This window comes from Macrotis lagotis, chromosome 1 (genome assembly GCF_037893015.1).
Source record: "Macrotis lagotis isolate mMagLag1 chromosome 1, bilby.v1.9.chrom.fasta, whole genome shotgun sequence".
NCBI classification, from domain to species: domain Eukaryota; kingdom Metazoa; phylum Chordata; class Mammalia; order Peramelemorphia; family Peramelidae; genus Macrotis; species Macrotis lagotis.
Genome location: NC_133658.1, coordinates 711,782,961 through 711,801,726, shown reverse-complemented (window position 1 = coordinate 711,801,726; position 18,766 = coordinate 711,782,961).

Here is an 18,766-nt window from a genome sequence, read left to right as displayed (position 1 = left end):
ATTGTATTTTCCAAGGATTTGTTTTCTTGTTGTGTAATGTTAATTTTCTCTTGCAATGTGTTGATTTTCTCCTGAATTTCTTTTCCCATTTTTTCCAATTGATTTTTATACTCCTTCCTGTTTTCTTCAAGGAATTCTTTCTGGGATGGAGACCAATTCATATTCTCCTTAGAAGTGCTAGACTTCTCTGGTTTAGAATCTGGTACTTCTATTTCTCCATGAGTTCCCCTTTTTGCTGGCTTTTCTTCATTTTTCTATGATCTTGTGTTGGGGAGGGACCGGCTCTCAGAGGTTTGCTTTTGAAAACCCTAGAGGTTTTGTTCACTTGGCTTAGTAATTCCAAGGGCAAGTCAGTAGGGGGTGCTAGTTTCTTTCTCTAGAGTGATTGAAGCCCTATCCCAATCCTGAAGGGAGTGAGCATTGGGTGAGGAGGGAGCGAGGAGGGGCAGCAGGATTTTAGTTGACTTTGAACAATGGTCTGGGCCCTGGGGGGAGGAAGCCAGACTCTGTAGTTCAAACCTGAGTCTGAGGGGGTGAGGGGTGGGGCTAGAATTTGTTCCAGGAAGAATGCTTCCCTAAAAGTAAGGAGCTCAGGGTCCTGCAACCAGCTGGACAATTTCCAGGCATGCAGAGGTCCCCTCCCCAAGGGCAAAGACTCTGTGGCTAAAATTGGTTGAGCCTTTGTGTCTGAGGCTAATCCTCTAATGCCTTCCCTGTGCCCATCCTCCAGTCTCTGCTCCTGATGCACCCATGGTTCCCTGAGACAGACCTTGTTGGTTAGTGTTCCTCTCCTAGCTTCTTTTTCTAGGTTTTCTTGATTGAGTTTCTGTTAAGAGGTTTCTTTTATGTTATTTTTGAGAGGATGCCAGGAGACAGTGCCTGTCTTCTCTCCAGCATCTTGGCAGGAACTGCAGATGACTTTAGAAATGATTAAAGTGTTTTCTTAAAAGACTAACAAAATCAATAAATTTTTAGTCAATGAGTCAAAATGAAGATTAAAAAAAAATCTAATCACCAAAATTTAAAATAACAAGGCAAAACCCTAATAAAATCAAAAGAAATGAAATACTATGCATGATCAAATGCCATAAAAGTATACACAAACTGGAGGAATACTTTCACAGAAAAAATAAAACTAATAAACACCAGATAGTCATCCTAAAATATAATTTTACAAGACTAAATAGAATTCTAGAAACCAAAAAAGAACTACAAAAGAATGGCTAAAATGAATGGCAACAGTATATTAGGAAAGGAATATATCTATTTTCTAATGGATGATGAAAATGATGAATTCAGAGATGCAGAGAAAGATTTACATGAATTTATACAAAAAAGAAGTAAATTGGAAATTATGGGTATGGAATGATGAATATATTGTCAGAAATTTTCATTGTAGATTTGTTTGTCTGCATTAGGTTTATTTTTCCACTCTTTTTTTTTAAAAGTCTTTGCTGTTGATCCAAAACTGCATATGGGCAATAGAGTTGCCACCAATCAGCACCAGTAACCACTGCCAGAAACAGGTCTCCTATAATCTCTTTCTGAACAGTTGTCTGACTTCCTTGTCTCTGGACTGAAATTTTTACCATCTCTGGGCTTAGAGTCACCTGAAGTTGTTGCTGTGTACTCCCAATGGATTTCCACATGTGAGTGTGAACTCTAATAAGAGCCTAACGGATTTTCTTACAGTAGAAAATTGTCTCATCTTGATCTTTTTTGGCTCTGTCATTACAAAGGTTGATTTGAGGCATTATTTTAAAGTTGTTTGCAAGGCAATATTGAGAGAATTCAGCTGGATTGCTGCCTCTAATATGCCATCTTGTCTCTCTCTTTAATCTTTGTTTTTAAAGGAGTGTATTTTACAGTATATTTTAAGTAAATACTAACCTAGAAGTAATTCTAATTTAGCCTTTTGTGAGTTTGGGAAAAACTGTAGGTAGAATTATCATATGGGAGTCAGAAAGAAAAGTACTCCTCTCTCCCCCACAAATGAGAGAGAGTGATTAAATAGTATTTATTATTTTCTAGTAAGCTCTTCTTTAGAGAGTACAAGATATATAAAACTTCGATCTAGGACAAGATATTTTTCATTAACTGGAGAACAGAACAGCACAAATATTATTTTTTTCCAATGCGTTGTACAAAGAAGAAGTTATATTTTCATTCCACAGTGAAGATGGGGGTAAAAGAATCAGTGTTGAAAGGATCACCATAGCAACTGAACCCTATGAATAAAGAGAATGAAGAATAAAATTATTCTCAAGAGAGGAACCAAACTCTACAACATTCTCTCACTCTCACTCTCCATACAGGAAATGCACCTTTTCCTCTATGTCAACATATTGAAGCAGAGTTCCATTTGTCTTGTTAATTATCTCTGGCAAAGATAAAATATTTCTTGATCAACTACTCTCCTAGTGTTCTAATACCTAGGGCTTCTAAAGTTTTCAGAATATATATCTATCCCTTGTGAAAGAACCTGTATCAGTAGTTTTTTTATTTCAAATCTACTTTGCCCTAGAACAAGATTGCTCCTCTATCTTTTCAAGAAGTTTTCCATTCCCCTCTGTCTTCATCATTCAAAAATATGTATACATACACACACACACACACACACTCACACACAAACACACACATACCACAAATACACACAAACCCCCTCTTGCTTTAGGCCAATCTTTCCACTGTATTCCCCTTGCCTTATAGTACTCAGATTCAAATTGTGTATATTTTCATGTTTTCCAGTACTTTTGACATTATTTTAATGAAGATTTTCATTTCATATTTTTATCCCTCATTCAACTCCAAATCTTACCTCTATTGTTTGCTGGCATCTGGCATCCTGAAATGCATCCCTGTGCCTCTTTGATTTTGAAGTTTCTAATAAATTATGTTATCAAAACTACTCAATTAGGGTTCAAATATAATTAAAATAGAGTAAGTAATGCATAAATATTTCAAAAGATACTATAAAATTAAGACCAATGGCTAATTATAAGACTAAAAAATTCTAGAATATACTTTCAGGTAACCTAGTCATTTTTCCCATCCCTAGGCTGAACTAGATTACCCTTCGGTGAATCAGTGGATAAAATGTTGACTCTGTAGTCAATAAGACCCAAATTCAAATAAAGTCTCAGATAGTAACTAAGTATATGTCCTTTGCCATGTCAATTAACATAATTTTTTCTCAATTTTCTTGACTTGAAAAAAAAAGAGGACAGTAATAGAACTTTCCTCCCAGGATTATTTTTGAGGATCAAAAGGCGATAATATTTGCAAAGGACTTAGTGCAGTATCTTTCACAAAAGAGATGCATATAGAACATAAAGAATAGCAATAGAATACATTATTTTTATACCTGAACCATACAGGAAGATCATGGTATGACAGTTTCCTTAAAATCTTCAGCAAAGGTAATTTTTCTTACCTTCCCTGAAAGATTTCTGCCCATTTACTCAGTTAATAAAGGAAAATATATTGTGAAATACTTTATAAATAACAATAAAATTTATAAACCAACTGTATTGATTTTATTTTTAGAAGACAGTTGGACTATCATATAGTTATGGAGTAGCAGACCATTTTAAACAGAAGTGAAAATTAAGAGGGCAATTAAAACTATACTATAAGGGGGGGAGGAGACAAGAGGAGGGAATAAAAATACTTTATTCTGAACCCTGCATCACAATACAGCAACTGACTTCAATTTTGAGGAATACAATTGTAAGCTCTTCTTCCTGTTAAATCAAAATAAGAGTATTTTGTTCACATGAACACTCCCACTGAGCACCACCACCTACTAGGGGCAATTTGAGTGACAGCCTTGGTCCTCTGAGTGGACCTTTCTCTGACACCTTTCTCAGCAGGCTTCCATCCACCAGTGGGCCTGCAGGACTTTCCCCTGCTGGGGGGGCCTTGCTCATAGTTTCCTTCCCTTTTCCCACTGTGGCCATGCTGGGCTGGTGCTAACTCAAATAATGCTATAATAGTAAAGTTAGATCTTAAATGAAGTACTGGGCCACAATTGAAGTAGTGGAGATGTCATTGTCAATCTATAATATTTCTTCTTTGCAGCAAGTCTAATACAGATAGCTGAAGAAATCATCATTGTGATGTTCCATACTGTTACAAGTCAATTAGATCTAGTGATTCAAATCTATGCATTTTACAAATAATCTCAAGAAGATGCCTAGGACTAGCACAGTTATCTGCCTCTCCACATTCACACTGATTTTCCAGCTCCCATATGGAAGAGTGATAATACATGAAAGAAATGTTGTAGCATCCTTTTTTATTGGTATTACTATTGTTATACATGTATAACATTCATCATTAACTTTGTAATTTTAAAAATGGAAATTTTAAAAATGCATTTTCCCCAAAGATTGAGAAAACAGTATATATCATTAGAAATCCTCAGCCTTCCAGTCATCCATCCTGCTGCAATTTTCCACAAAAAAATGAAGCATTTTGCTAGTTAATATAGATCTGATTAAGCAGTCCTCATCAGAAGGTCAAACTTGCTAAGCATCCTGCATGAACCAAGAACTCAAGAAACAAATAAAAGACCCAGAAAATAAAGCATGTAGTGAGCTGTAAATACCCCTAAATAGGTTCAAATTTATAGTTTATTATGAAGTCTCGTTGTCCTTTCAACAAGTCAGAAAGAAATAGGACTTTAGCTTTAAAAGAAATTTACTGTAAACAAAACCAAATAGAGATATGATTATATGTTGTATGACTTAAGCTTAACCACCTTCTTCTTACTAGACAGCTTGCTTTTTAACAGAGATGTGTATTTTATTGTCATTTTGTTTTGTTTCTATACAAATCACTTTCCAAAGTCACTTAAGGCAGGAGCCGACTGGGTCATGCCTCACTGTTTGTGAATGAAGACTGAAAGCAATAACCTCCTGATTTCCGAAATTGACAATAATATTAAATTGCCAGTATAAAGAAAAATGCAGCATGTATGGCAAAGACAATTCCTTTGGATCATAAGGTAAAGGATAAAAGCTAAGTAAAAGCTTTAACATTCAAAATTTTAATTTTTAAAGTAATTGATTTCAAATATGCCATTTTGGCAATTTATGAAAAGGCTTACTTGGTCTAGGACCATTTCCAAATTACTAAAATAATTTCATATAAACACACATATATAATTGTAATATTATCTCTTTTGAATGCCGAATATTGTCTGTGTTGATATTATTGACATAAAAATCATGTCGAGATATCATTGATTTCATTGGAAGAATTTATTGTTTTCTACAAAAGAATCAGAGGAAATTTATACTTATATATACATATATATATATATATATATATATATATATATATACCTAATAATATTAAATAAGATTCAGATAGAAAATTATTATTCTAATTGTCTTCACTTGTATCACTTATGCTGTTAAAAGCAGCAAAAGATGCTTTGAACTTCATATGTAAGACATTTGTTTTAAAGAAATATACTTGTATCAAGGTCAAGCATTACTGAATTCACAAAATCTCCAAATCTCTGAACCAGCTATTTTTAACCATAAAAGGGGAAAAAATCTAGATATTAATTTTCTATTAGATAATTTCTGATTTCTTTTCAAGTAAAATGGTATCCTTTTGGAAATTAGCAACAAAACATTTCAATTCAAAAACTAAAAGATACAAAGAATATAGAAAATAAGATCAGTATTTGAAAATCTTTTCTAAATGTAATATTACCCTAAAATCTAAATAGACAAATAGACAAAGAAAGTGAGACAGAGACAGAGAATAGAAATTCAAAAGGAAATGCTCTTGAAATAAGGTCAGAAGATTATTGTCCTGGCAATATGGGAAAAGTGACTATACAGCTTATGCGATATTCATTATTATTTAAATTACCAACCACATCTTCTTTCTTAAATATTCTAGAATGTCGAGAGAGAGAGAGAGAGAGAGAGAGAGAGAGAGAGAGAGCTGTTACCTTCATATTCTCTACCTATCATCATTGACTTAATATTAAGTGGCAAATCAAACTTAATTTTGTGAAAAGTTTAAGGGTCAAAAGCAAACGTGCTGAAAATGAATTAAGTTAGGCCACCGCTAAGCAGGGATGGGGAACCTCCAGTCCATGGACCATGTAAGGTGTGGGAAAACATGTGGTCTGGTACTGGCAACCATAGACGACTTGAAATTCAATAAAACTAAGTGTTTTTTAAGGTTAGAGTTTTTTTTAAAAGATTTTATTTATTTTGAGTTTTACAATTTTTCCCCTAATCTTACTTTCCTCCCATCACCACCCACAGAAGGCAATTTATCAGTTTTTACATTGTTTCCATGGCATACATTAATTGAAACTGAGTGTGATGAGAAATTATATCCTTAAGGAAGAACATAAAGTATAAGAGATAGCAAGATCAGACAATAAGATATCAGGTTTTTTTTTTTTTTCCTAAATTTTTAAGGTAGTAGTCCTTGGTCTTTCTTCAAACTCCACAATTGTTTCTCTAGATACAGATGGTATTTTCCATTGCAGAAAGCCCCAAATTTTCCCTGATTGTTGCACTGATGGAATGAGCGAGTCCATCCATGTTGCTGTTAGGGTATACAGTGTTTTTCTGATTCTACTCATCTCACTCAGCATGAGTTCATACAAATTCCTCCAGGCTTCCCTGAATTCCCATTCCTCCTGATTTCTAATAGAACAATAGTGTTCTATGACATACATATACCACAGTTTGCTAAGCCATTCCCCAATTGAAGGACATTTACTTAATTTCCAATTCTTTGCCACCACAAACAGGGATGCTATGAATATTGTTGTACAAGTGATGTTTTTACCCTATTTTATCTTCACTTCAGGGTATAGACCCATTAGTAGTATTGCTAGATCAAAGGGTATGCATATTTTTGTTGCCCTTTGGGTGTAGCTCCAAATTTTTCTCCAGAAAGGTTGAATGAGTTCACAGCTCCACCAACAATGTAATAGTGTCCCAGATTTTCCAAGACCCCTCCAACCATGATAATTATCCTTTCTGGTCATATTGGCCAGTCTGAGAGGCGTGAGGTGGTACCTCAGAGAAACTTTAATTTGCGTTTCTCTAATCAGTAATGATTTAGAGCAATTTTTCATATGGTTATGGATTGCTTTAATCTCCTCATTTGCAAATTATTTGTCAATTGGGGAATGGCTTTTTTAAAAAAATATGACTCATTTCTCTTATATTTTAGAAATGAATCTTTTGTCAGAAACATTAGTTATAAAGATGGTTTCCCAGTATACTCCATTTCTTTTGTTCTTGGTTACAGTGGTTTTGTCTATGCAAAAGTTTTTTAATTTAATGTAATACAAATCATCTAGTTTGTTTTTAGTGATGTTCTCCAACTCTTCCTTAGTTATAAATTGCTTCCCTTTCCATAAATCTGACAGGTAAACTACTCCTTGATCTTCTAATTTACTTATAATATTGTTTTTCATGTCTAAATCCTGTACCATTTGGATCTTATTTTGTTATACGGTGTGAGGCATTGATCTAATCTAAGTTTCTTCATACTAACTTGCAAATTTCCAAGCAGTTTTTACTGAAGAGAGAGTTTTTATCCCAATAGCAGGACTTTTGGGGTTTTTCAAATAGCAGATTATTCTAATCAGTTCCTGCTATTGCACCTAGTCTATTCCACTGGTTCACCACTCTATTTCTTAGCCAATACCAGACAGTTTTGATAACTGATGGTTTGTAATATAATTTTAGATCTAGTAAGGTAAGCAAGCTTGTTTTGCCCATTTTTTCATTGAATCCCTGGAAAGTCTTCACTTTTTATTTATCCGTACAAATTTACTTACAACTTTTTCTAACTCATTAAAGTAATTTTTTGGAATTTTCATTAGTAGGGCACTAAACAGGTAATTTAGTTTTGGTAGAAATGTCAATTTTATTATATTAGCATTACCTATCCATGAGCAGTTGATGTTTGCCTAGTTATTTAAATCTGATTTTAATTTGTGTGAGAAGTGTTTTATAATTATTTTCAAAAAGTTTATGAGTCTGCCTTGGCAGGTAGACTCCCAGGTATTTTATTTTGTCTGAGATTACATTGAATGGGATTTCTCTTTCTTCATGCTGTATCTTGCTAGTCATATACAGAAAAGTTGAGGATTTGTGAGGGTTTATTTTATATCTTGCAACTTTGCTAAATTTGCTAATTGATTCCAGTAGTTTTTTGGATGACTTCATGGGATTCTGTCATCATGTCATCTGCAAAGAGTGAGACTTTTGTTTCTTCCTTCCCAATTCTAATTCCTTCAATTTCTTTTTCTTCTCTAATTGCTGAAGCTAATATTTCTAATATGATATTGAATAGTAGTGGTGATAATGGGCATCCTTGTTCACCCCTGATCTTACTGGGAATGCCTCTAGCATCTCCTCTTATTGATAGCTTCAGATTGATACTGCTTATTATTCTAAGGAACAGTCCAATTATTCTGACACTCTCTAGTGCTTTTAGTAGGAATGGGTGCTGTATTTTGTGAAAAGCTTTTTCAGCATCCATTGATATGATGATACAATTTCTGATAGGTTTATTGTTGATATAATTGATTATACTAACAGTTTTTCTAATTTTGAACCAAACCTGCACTCCTGGGATGAATCCTACTTGGTCAAAATGTATAATCCTAGTGATAACTTGTTGTTATCATTTTGCTAAGATTATATTTAAGATTTTTGCATCTATATTCATCAGGGAGATAGGTCTATAATTTTCTTTCTCTGTTTTCACTCTTCCTGGTTTAGGTATCACCACTATATTTGGTGTCATAGAAAGAGTTAGGCAGAGTTCTGACTTCCCCTAGTTTTCCAAAGAGTTTATCTAGAATTGGAACCAATTGTTCCTTACATGTTTGTTAGAATTCACTTGTGAATACATCAGGCCCTGGAGATTTTTTTCTTAGGGAGTTCAATGATGGCTTGTTGAATTTCTTTTTATGAGATAGCATTATTTAGGTATTTGATCTCCTCTTCATTTAACCTGGGCAACTTATATTTTTGTAAATATTCAGCCATTTTACTTATATTGTCAAATGTATTTGCATAGAGTTGGGCAAAATAATTCTGAATTATTACTTTCCTTTCCTCCTCATTGGTGGTTATTTCACCTTTTGTATTTATGATACTAGGTATTTGATTTTCCTCTTTCTTTTTTTAAATCAAATTTACAAGAGGTTTATCAATTTCATTGGTTTTTTTCATAAAACCAACTTTTGGTTTCATTTATTAATTCAATAATTTTTTTTGTTTTTGACTTCACTAATTTCTCCTTCAATTTTTAGAAATTCTAATTTGCTAAATAATTGGGGATTTTCAATTTGTTTTTTCTCTCTAAGCTTTTAGTTGCATATTTAATTCATTGATTTGCTCTTTCTCTAATTTATTCATGTAAGCATTTAAAGATATGGCATATTCCCTGACAGCCAATTTGAGTGAATCCCATAGGTTTTGTTATGTTGTTTCATTATTGTCATTATCTAGGACAAAATAATTAATTCTTTCTATAATTTGTTGTTTGATCCACTAATTCTTTTAAAATGAGGTAATTTCAGTTTCCAATTAGTTCTGGGTCTATATCTGTTTGGCCCAATATTGCATATTTCTTTAATTGCATGGTGATCTGAGAAGGATGTATTCATTATTTCTGCCTTTCTGCAGTTGATCATTAGGTTTTAATGCCCTAGTACATGGTCAATTTTTCTGTAAGTGCCATGCACTTCAGAGAAAACAGTATTTTCCTAACTATCCCCTTTCAATTTCCTCCATAAGTCTATCATATCTAGTTTTTCTAACAACCTATTTACCTCCTTAACTTCTTTCGTGTTTATTTTATGATTCAATTTATCTAGACCTGAGAGGGGGGAGATTGAGATCTCCCACTAGTAGAGTTTTGCTGTCTATGTCTTCCCATAATTCTTTCAGCTTCTCTTCTAAGAATTTGAATGCTATCCTATTGAGTGCATATATATATATATATATATATGTATATATTCAGTATTGAAATCACTTTATTGTCTGTGGTACCTTTTAGGAGGATATAGTTTCCTTCCTTATCTCTTTTTCAATGCTATCTATTTTTGCAGCTGCTTTGTCTGAGATAAGGTTTGCTACCCCTGCTTTTTTTTCATTTCAGCTGAAGCAAAATATATTTTGCTCCAACCTTTTGCCTTTACTTTATATGTATCTCTCTGCTTCAAATGAGTTTCTTGTAAGCAGCATATTGTAGGATTCTGTGTTTTAATCCACTCTGCTATAGGTTTAAGTTTTAAGGGAGAGTTGATCCCATTCACATTCAAAGTTATAATTACTAACTCTTTATTGCCCTCCATGCTATCTTCCCTATGTTTGTATATCCCCTCCCCTTTTATCCATATTCCCCAGTATTTTGTTTCTGAATACCACCCGCTTCAGTGTGTTTGCCCTCCTATATCTACCCCCTCCCCTTTCTTTTCCTGTTCCCTTTTTCTCTTTTCCCTTCCCTTCCTTCTGTTAGTTCCCCTTTTTTCTCCCTTCCGTTTCTCCATCTCCCCCCTCCCCTTTTCCCCTTTTAATACTTGAAAGGTTAGATGTTTTTTAATTTTATTGAGTATGTGTGTAATTTAACTTTAAGCCATATCTGATGAGAGAAAGATTCAAGTGTTTCTCATGTCCTCCTTTTTTCCTCTCTAATATCATGTATTCTGTACCTCTTAATGTAATGAGATTTACCCCATTCAATTCCCTACCTCCTCCAGTCTCTTTCCTGTCCCACTTTTTAAGGAGGAGGTGTTTTTAAATCATTCTGAGTCATAGAAAATTCTGAGTATCCATCACTTCTAGCTAAGTACATTCTATCTGTCAGTTACAATTCTTGAGAGTTATTAGAGTCTTTCTCCCAAGTAGGTTCACAGCCAGTTTCATCCCATTGAATAGCAGTCTCATGGATAAGTCAGGAGTGTACATCACTTCTGGCTAGGCATATTCTCTCTGTTAGATTTACAATTCTCAAGATTTCTGAGAATCTTTTTCCCATGCTGGGATATAGCCAGTTTCAACTTATTTACCCCCTCCCCCCCTTTTTTTTCCTTTTTCATGTGTCTCTTGAACATCCTATTTGATGTCCAAATTTTCTATTTAGCTCTGGTCTTTTCATGAGGAATTTTTGGAATTCTTTCATTTCATTAAATATCCATCTTTTTCCCTGAAAAAGAAGGCTCAGCTTTGTGGGATAGTGGATTCTTGGCTGTTCCAAGCTCCCTTGCTCTTCAGAATATTTTGTTCCAGGCCCTTTGATCCCTTAATTTTGATGCATCCAGGTTCTGTGCAATCTTTTCTGTGGCTCCTTGATATTTAAATTATTTCTTCCTGGCTGCTTGCAGGATTTTCTCTTTTATCTGATAGTTCTGGAATTTGGCCACAACATTCCTTAGTGTTTTCATTTTAGGATCTCTTTCTGGGAGGGAAGGATGTATTCTTTCAATCGCTACTTTGCCCTCTGGTTCCATGATATCAGGGCTGTTTTCCATCACTAGATCCTGTAGTAGCAATTCCAGACTATTTTTTTCTCTTCAGTGTTTTCAGGAAGTACAATAATTCTCAGGTTGGCTCTGCTTGATCTATTTTCGAGGTCAGTGGTTTTGCTGATGAGGTATTTTACATTTTCTTGTATTTTTTCTATTTTTTGATTTTGTTTAACAGGCTCTTGCTATCTCATGAAGTCATTAGTTTCTGCAGATGTCATTCTTTTTGTTAGAGAGCAGTTTTCTTCATTTACCTTTTGCAACTCCTTTTCCAGTTGGTCAATTCTATTTTTGAAAGAGCTTTCCATTGAACCAATTGAGGTTTTGAGAGAATTATTTTCTTTTTTCATTTGCCCAATTGAAGATATGAGAGAATTATTCTCATTTTGTATTTGTTCAATTGCATTTTCCAATGATTTGTTTATTTGTTGCAAGGTGTTGATTGACTCTCCCAAATTTTCCAATTGATTTTTAAACTCCTTCCTTATTTCTTCAAGGAAATCTTTCTGTGCTGGAGACCAGATCATATTCTCCTCAGAGATTCTAGGTCTCTCTGAGTCAGTGTCCTTTCCTTCTTTCCTTCCAAGAATTGTTTCATGAATCCAACTTTCTGCTGACGGTTCTTCATTTTTGTTAAGAACTTGAGTTGGGGAGGGGCTGGTTCACAGAGGTTTGGTGTTGGGATCCCTAGAGGCTTTACTCACTGAGTGCAATTTCACTATCTGGCCAGTTAGAGGTGCTGGTTGCTTTCTCTGGAGTATCTGTGACCTTGATTGAGGCCTTCTCTCTTAGCCTGGAGGGAGTGATTGATGCTGTTAAATACTTTTGTCCTCAATCAAAGGTGGGCTTTACCCTGGGGTGAGGTCATCCCTCTCCCTATTGTCATCTAGCTTGGTTCTTCTACTCACATACCTGTGCCTGGGGCAGAAGTAATCTGCAATTATATTTGTTCTAGGAAGAGTTCTCAGCTGCAATGGAGTCATGGTCTCAGAGTTCCTCAGACCAAAGGAGCCCAGGGATGATGTCTGTAGCTCTCCTGCACCAGAACACTTCTCCCAGGTCTGTCAGCAAGCTCCAGACATTCAGTGCCAACACCAATGCCTCTGATCCCTAGTTGACCCAAGCCCCTGTGGTCGACCACACTCTAGCCCCATTGATCAAGCAGGTCTGGCTCTCAGGCACTCAGTATCCTGGGGCTTCAACTCAGCCACTAATCAAGGGCTGATGCACGGCTGATAGGCCCTCTGTATCTGGACTCACCCAGGACCTCAGAAAACAAATCCTGAGGTAGATGTTCTTTCTCCTGGCTTTTCTTTCTGGGTTTTGTGGATCAGATTTCTGTTAAGAGGTTTGTTTCATATCATAGATGGGGAAAGATCAGGAGACTTTAGTACTGTGCCTGTCTTCTCTCTGCCATTTTGGCTGGAAGTCCTAAGGTTAGTGTTTTTAAGTTGACAATTTTATATTGTCCATGAATGATGTCAAAAATATTCAAATGGCCCCTGGCAGGAAAAAAAAAAAAAACATTTATCTACCCAAACACTAGGGCATTTTCAACACACATTTTAACAAAAATATAAAGGTATATTTTATTATACACCCCAAGTATCTATGTTGGTATGTTTTTGCTTGTTTGTGGGTCTTTTTAGGGGTTTTTTTGCAAGGCAATGGGGTTAAGTGGCTTGCCCAATTTGAATTTAGGTACTCCTGACTCCAGGACTGGTGCTCCATCCACTGTGCCACCTAGCCACCTCTCTGTGTTGGTATATTAATCAATTATTATAAAATATAGGTAAAAGATGTAAGCAAAATTTAACATTCAAAATGTTACATTCATTTTTAGAAATAAGATAGAAAAGAAAAATCACAAATATTGAAGGGTTTTTCGAAAATTGGGACACTAAGGCACTGCTGTTTTAATTATACATTGATTCAACCATTTTTTATTACAATTTAGAACTGTCAAAAGGATTATAAAGCTAAAAATACTCTTCAGTCCAGTAATATCACTACTAAGTCTGAATCCCAATGATATCAAAAAAGAGGCAAAGGACCTATATATACAAAATATTTATTGCAGTTCTTTTTTTGTGATAACTAGGAATTAAAAATTTAGGGAACATTCATCAATCAGGAAATGGCCAGACAAGTTGTGGTATATGATTATGATGAAATATTATTGAGCTATAAGAAATAAAAATCAGAATAGTTTCAGAAAAACCAGAAAGATTTATATGATGCAAAGTAAAGTTAGCAGAATCAGGAGAAAATTGAATACTGTAACATAATGGTAAATGATCAACTGTAAATGACTTAGCTATTCTGATCAATAAAATTATCCAAAATAATTCTAAGGACTTATGAAAAATGCTATCCATCTCCAGAGAGAGAACTGATAAAGACTAAGTGCAAATTGAAACATATTTTTTTCATTTAAATTTTTTTTCTTAGTAATTGTTTTTGCATCATGGCTATAATAGGAAAATATAGTTTTCATAATTTCACATGTATAATTGATATCACCTTTCTTGTCTTCTCAATGGTTTTAGAAAAACCTAAAGGGATGGAGAGAATGTAAGACTTGAAAAATGTTTATAATAAATGTTAAAAAATAAATATTAAAATATATATTCTTAAAAAGAAATAAATTTAGCATTTCATGGAATAGAAATGAAATTTAAGAAAACCCTAGGAAGATTTATCTTACCTAAGACTAAACATTTCTGAACTTAAATATAACATAGATGGAAGAAAAAACTAACTGTAATATAAATCACAATAGAAAAAAAAGAATATCTGAAATTCAAAGTCCTAGTATTCATATTTATATAAAAGAAGTCTATATAGTAAAAACTAAGATATCTAATATGCTAATTGGACTCAAGTCATCATCCTGATCTCTATCTTCCCAAAACAACCTAAGACTCCACCTCTTATTTTAATCACTTCTAGAAGAGCTCTCCCTGTCAGACTCAGAAACTTCCATACCCATTTTGTACACATGCCATTATACATAACTCACCCTCTTTCAGGCTCCCCTTTATGTATTGTCTCCTCACATTCTAAGACAAGTTTCTTAAGGGTAAGGATTTAACAATGAATGCTATATAGGAAAAGTTTAATAATAATCTATCAATGGAAGGTTTATTCTCTTTTTTTGTCACATGGTCCAAAGCAAGTTTTTAACTTAACATTCATCACTCAGAGAGAGTAAGACACAGCTTCCTCTGAAATCATAGGAAAGTGGGGGGGGACCCCACTGCTTTCTAGGGAAACACAACTGACTACTTAACTCTCACCTCAAAAATCAATGATTCCATTTACCTATGATAAATTATTTCAAGAATATGATGAGTACTATTACTTAAAACACAATCCCTTTTAGACTTAGCAAACAATTCTCAAGTGTTTTGAGGGCTTAGAAAAACCCATCACTCTGGAGATGAGGCTCTCCAAATAGAGTTAACCTCATTCTTAGGCAACAGAAATACAGTCTGTTGTTAGATCCATACCTGAACAATGTATTTCAACCTCAATAGATCCTGCCAGAGGTTTTTATCTAGTACTCTAGATTTTGAGAAAACAGGCTCTCTTCTATATCATAATGAAGCATCAGAGTCTCTTTTTGATGGACTAACTGGCTAATATAGAGTAAAGATCAGTTTAATAAAATAGTTCACGTGAACATTTTCTCCTACTAAATTAAAATTACTATTTCTGTTTCTGGTAGAAACAATTAAAGGGTTATAGATTTATGCTCTTTCACTTAGTAAAGATGATCATGATAAGTTTTCAAGATTCAGCAATTAAAACAAGGTTAGGTAAGTAAATCTAATAACATTTTTCTCACTCCTCATCTCCTCCTAGTGAGATGCTTTCCTTTCTAAAACTATAATAAAAGATTTCCAGTAGGTTTGATCAGTCAGACAATGATCAAAATCTCAACTCCCCCTTATCACATCAAAACAGCTAGAAATAAATTAACAGTAAATAAAAGAAGAAATAGGAAAGAAAAATACCAAAGTAAATCTTCATAGAAAATTCAAAGAAATAAAAAGAGGCATGGAGAAACAGGGAGATTTAGAAAATGAACAGTCAAACATAAACTCATGAAATTGAGGAATAATTACTAGGAAACAGGAGAATATATGAAGATAACTTCAGAAAATGAAAGTTGTTCTGTAAAAACACCCCAAAACCCAGAGAAAATGATGGATTCAAAAATCCTAAGAACAGCAGGAAGATCTTGTATGAGTCTTGAAGGAAGAATCACAGAAGCAAAAATAATGAGAATGATCAGAGATAAATGATTTTTCCCTCATCTCCCCAATGATATATCAGATAGGATTCATACAACTTCTGCTTCAAGACTATTGCCTCTCTATATAGCTCATTTCACTTAGAAATATATTTATTTATTAGAAATATTTTCCCTCAAGTATAAAATACAAATTGGAATATATACCTTCAACCCATTCTTCCTCATTCTGTTTTGTGGAATATGAATGAATGAAATTAGACATAAGGATTAAATTAGAACTCTTGCTGGAAAATTCCAAGAGACAATTTATGAGTTATATAACAGATGACACTTTGGACAAAAAAATGAAGAAAACAGAATTCCAATAATTATGTAACAAAAAATATTAGCACAAAGTCAGATGAGAGGAAAATTTGATGATATATATATATATATATATATATATATATATAAAATTTTAAAAAAAACAGTGACCTAGAAAATAAGGGTCAGAAAAATAATAAAAGCATTATCAACCACTCAGGAAAGAATGATAATTTTATAAATACCTTGAATATTTTATTTTAGGAATTAACAAAAGAAAATTGCTCCAAAGTAATATTAGAACCAGATTGTATATATTAATGAAATTACATTGGAAAGTTATCCTCAGTTTAACTCATACAAGGATGGAATTGTGGAGGGAGAGATAACTATCAAAAAATTATAGTCAAAATTGTGTAGAGCTAAAAACTATTAAGCAAAAAAATGAAAGGAAAAAGTGGGATATAATGCAGTGAAAAAAAAAAGAAAATGGTTTGTACCCAAGAATAACATCCTGCAAAGTTAAGCATGATCTCAGTGAAAGAAATGGACTTTTAAAAAAATAATCCTTTCCAAAATTCCTTTTGGAAAAAACACCAGAGTTGGGTAGAGTTTAGAAAAAGTAAAATGAATTGCACTAGACTAAGGATATTTAAAACAGTTTTTAAAAAAACTTTGAATAACTTGAAAAGCTAAATGATGATCCAGTGTTTATATTCTCAATGGATAAAGAAAACATCATGAGTTATTTGGAGTGCAACCTTGACTAAAGATCATGAAAAAATAGAGATAAACTGAGTCTATTTTTTTTTAGTTTTTGCAAGGCAAATGGGGTTAAGTGGCTTGCCCAAGGCCACACAGCTAGGTAATTATTAAGTGTCTGAGACCGGACTTGAACCCAAGTACTCCTGACTCCAAGGCCGGTGCTTTATCCACTATGCCACCTAGCTGCCCCAGAGTCTATTTCTTTCAAAAGAATTTTTCAAATAGATACTTAAAGTAGCAAGGAAGGAATGTAAGAAGGAGGGAAGAAGAAAAAAAGAATGGAGAAGGGGGGGAAATACAGATAATGGGAGAGAAATCAGGAAAGAGAGGGAAATATAACTTGATTTTATGTAGAGAAAAAAAAAGTCACTGCCACTTCTAGTCTTATGAGCAATACAGTAGATGACTAGACATTTTCTCCTGATCATCACAACCTCTAAAACTTCTCAAAATAAGTTTGTGCAGGAAATAAAGTAATTACAACTATCTCCAAGTTCTGAGAGACTAAGAAAGTTAAGGAAATGACAAACAAAAGCAAGGAACTAACAAGAGAAGGCTGATCCACAATCTCTGAGAAGAATGCTCAGCATCCTCTCTTCCACTGGTCCCCATTCTCTGACAGGCAGCTCCCACCTGACCAATAGACTTATGCCCTAGTACCCATTGAGTAATTTCTTTGGTCACATTATACTACTTTTGAAACAATTAGCAAGATAGCTCAGTTTTGCCTTTTTTTCTACCCTGTTTATGAAAATGAATGAACAGGAAAGGAGAAGCAGGGTCTCCTTAGAGCAACAATGACCCTGCTGTAGTACATTACTCAGTCAAAGACTTAAAGAACAGACTAAATAGGAGCTGGCAATATGTGTGGAATTCCATGGATGAAACTTCCTGAAGGTGATGGAAATCTACTAGTATTCAGAAAATAAAATCTTCATTAGATTGTGAAATTCTTGAAGACATGCTTCTTTTTCTTCTATTTTTTATCTCTAGCACAGTATCTGGCACATAGTAGATGTTTAATAAATGCTTATTGACAATTATTGAAGAGTAGTTATACCTCTTCAAAAGCCATTTGGGGAAGAGAATGTGTCATAGTAATAATAATAATGATGATAATAATGATAACAACATTTACATGGCACATAAATCACTATGTTTATAAAGTACTTTATACATATCATTTTGTTTTCATAATATTGCTGGGAGGTAGATCCTAATAATATCTGCGTTTTACAAAAGTGGAAACTGAGACAGAATGTGAGTGATTTGCCTACAGGCTCACTGCTAGTAAGAACTCACTTGAATTCAGATATTCTTTACTCCAGGTTCAGAACTCTATCTACTGCTCCACATAGCTGTAAAAGGGAAATCCCTAACATAGGAAGAAACTAATGTAGCCTTGAAGTCCTGCTGTAGGAGAAACCAAGAAAATGAACAATACAGGTATATAAAGGGAAACAATTATCAAATTACCAAATGTCCAGGGACATTTAAAACTTGAAAAAAGGGGGAGAGAGAATGAGAGAATAAATGTTGTAAGACAAAGGAAAATGAATCAACATCTAATAAGATGCAGAGGATGTTGTGGATTCCTGAGAGAGCACAGAAAGATCAGGTTGTTCCTAAGTGCCTGAAGAGAGAAATAAGAATTGGGAAAGTATAATTTATATCTTCCATAAAATAAGTAATTAACAGAATTAGAAAGACTAGAATTCAAGGTGACAAATCTTACCAAAGAAATAAAAGAGAAAGCAATTGACTGGGAATGCAAATTCAAAGAATGAAAGACTAAATGGAAAAAAGAGAAACAATAAAGCCAAAATGTTACAAGACAATTTCTATACAAGCAAAATATGTTGATCTTGAAGACAGGAATTTTAGAGACATCATAAGTCCACCCA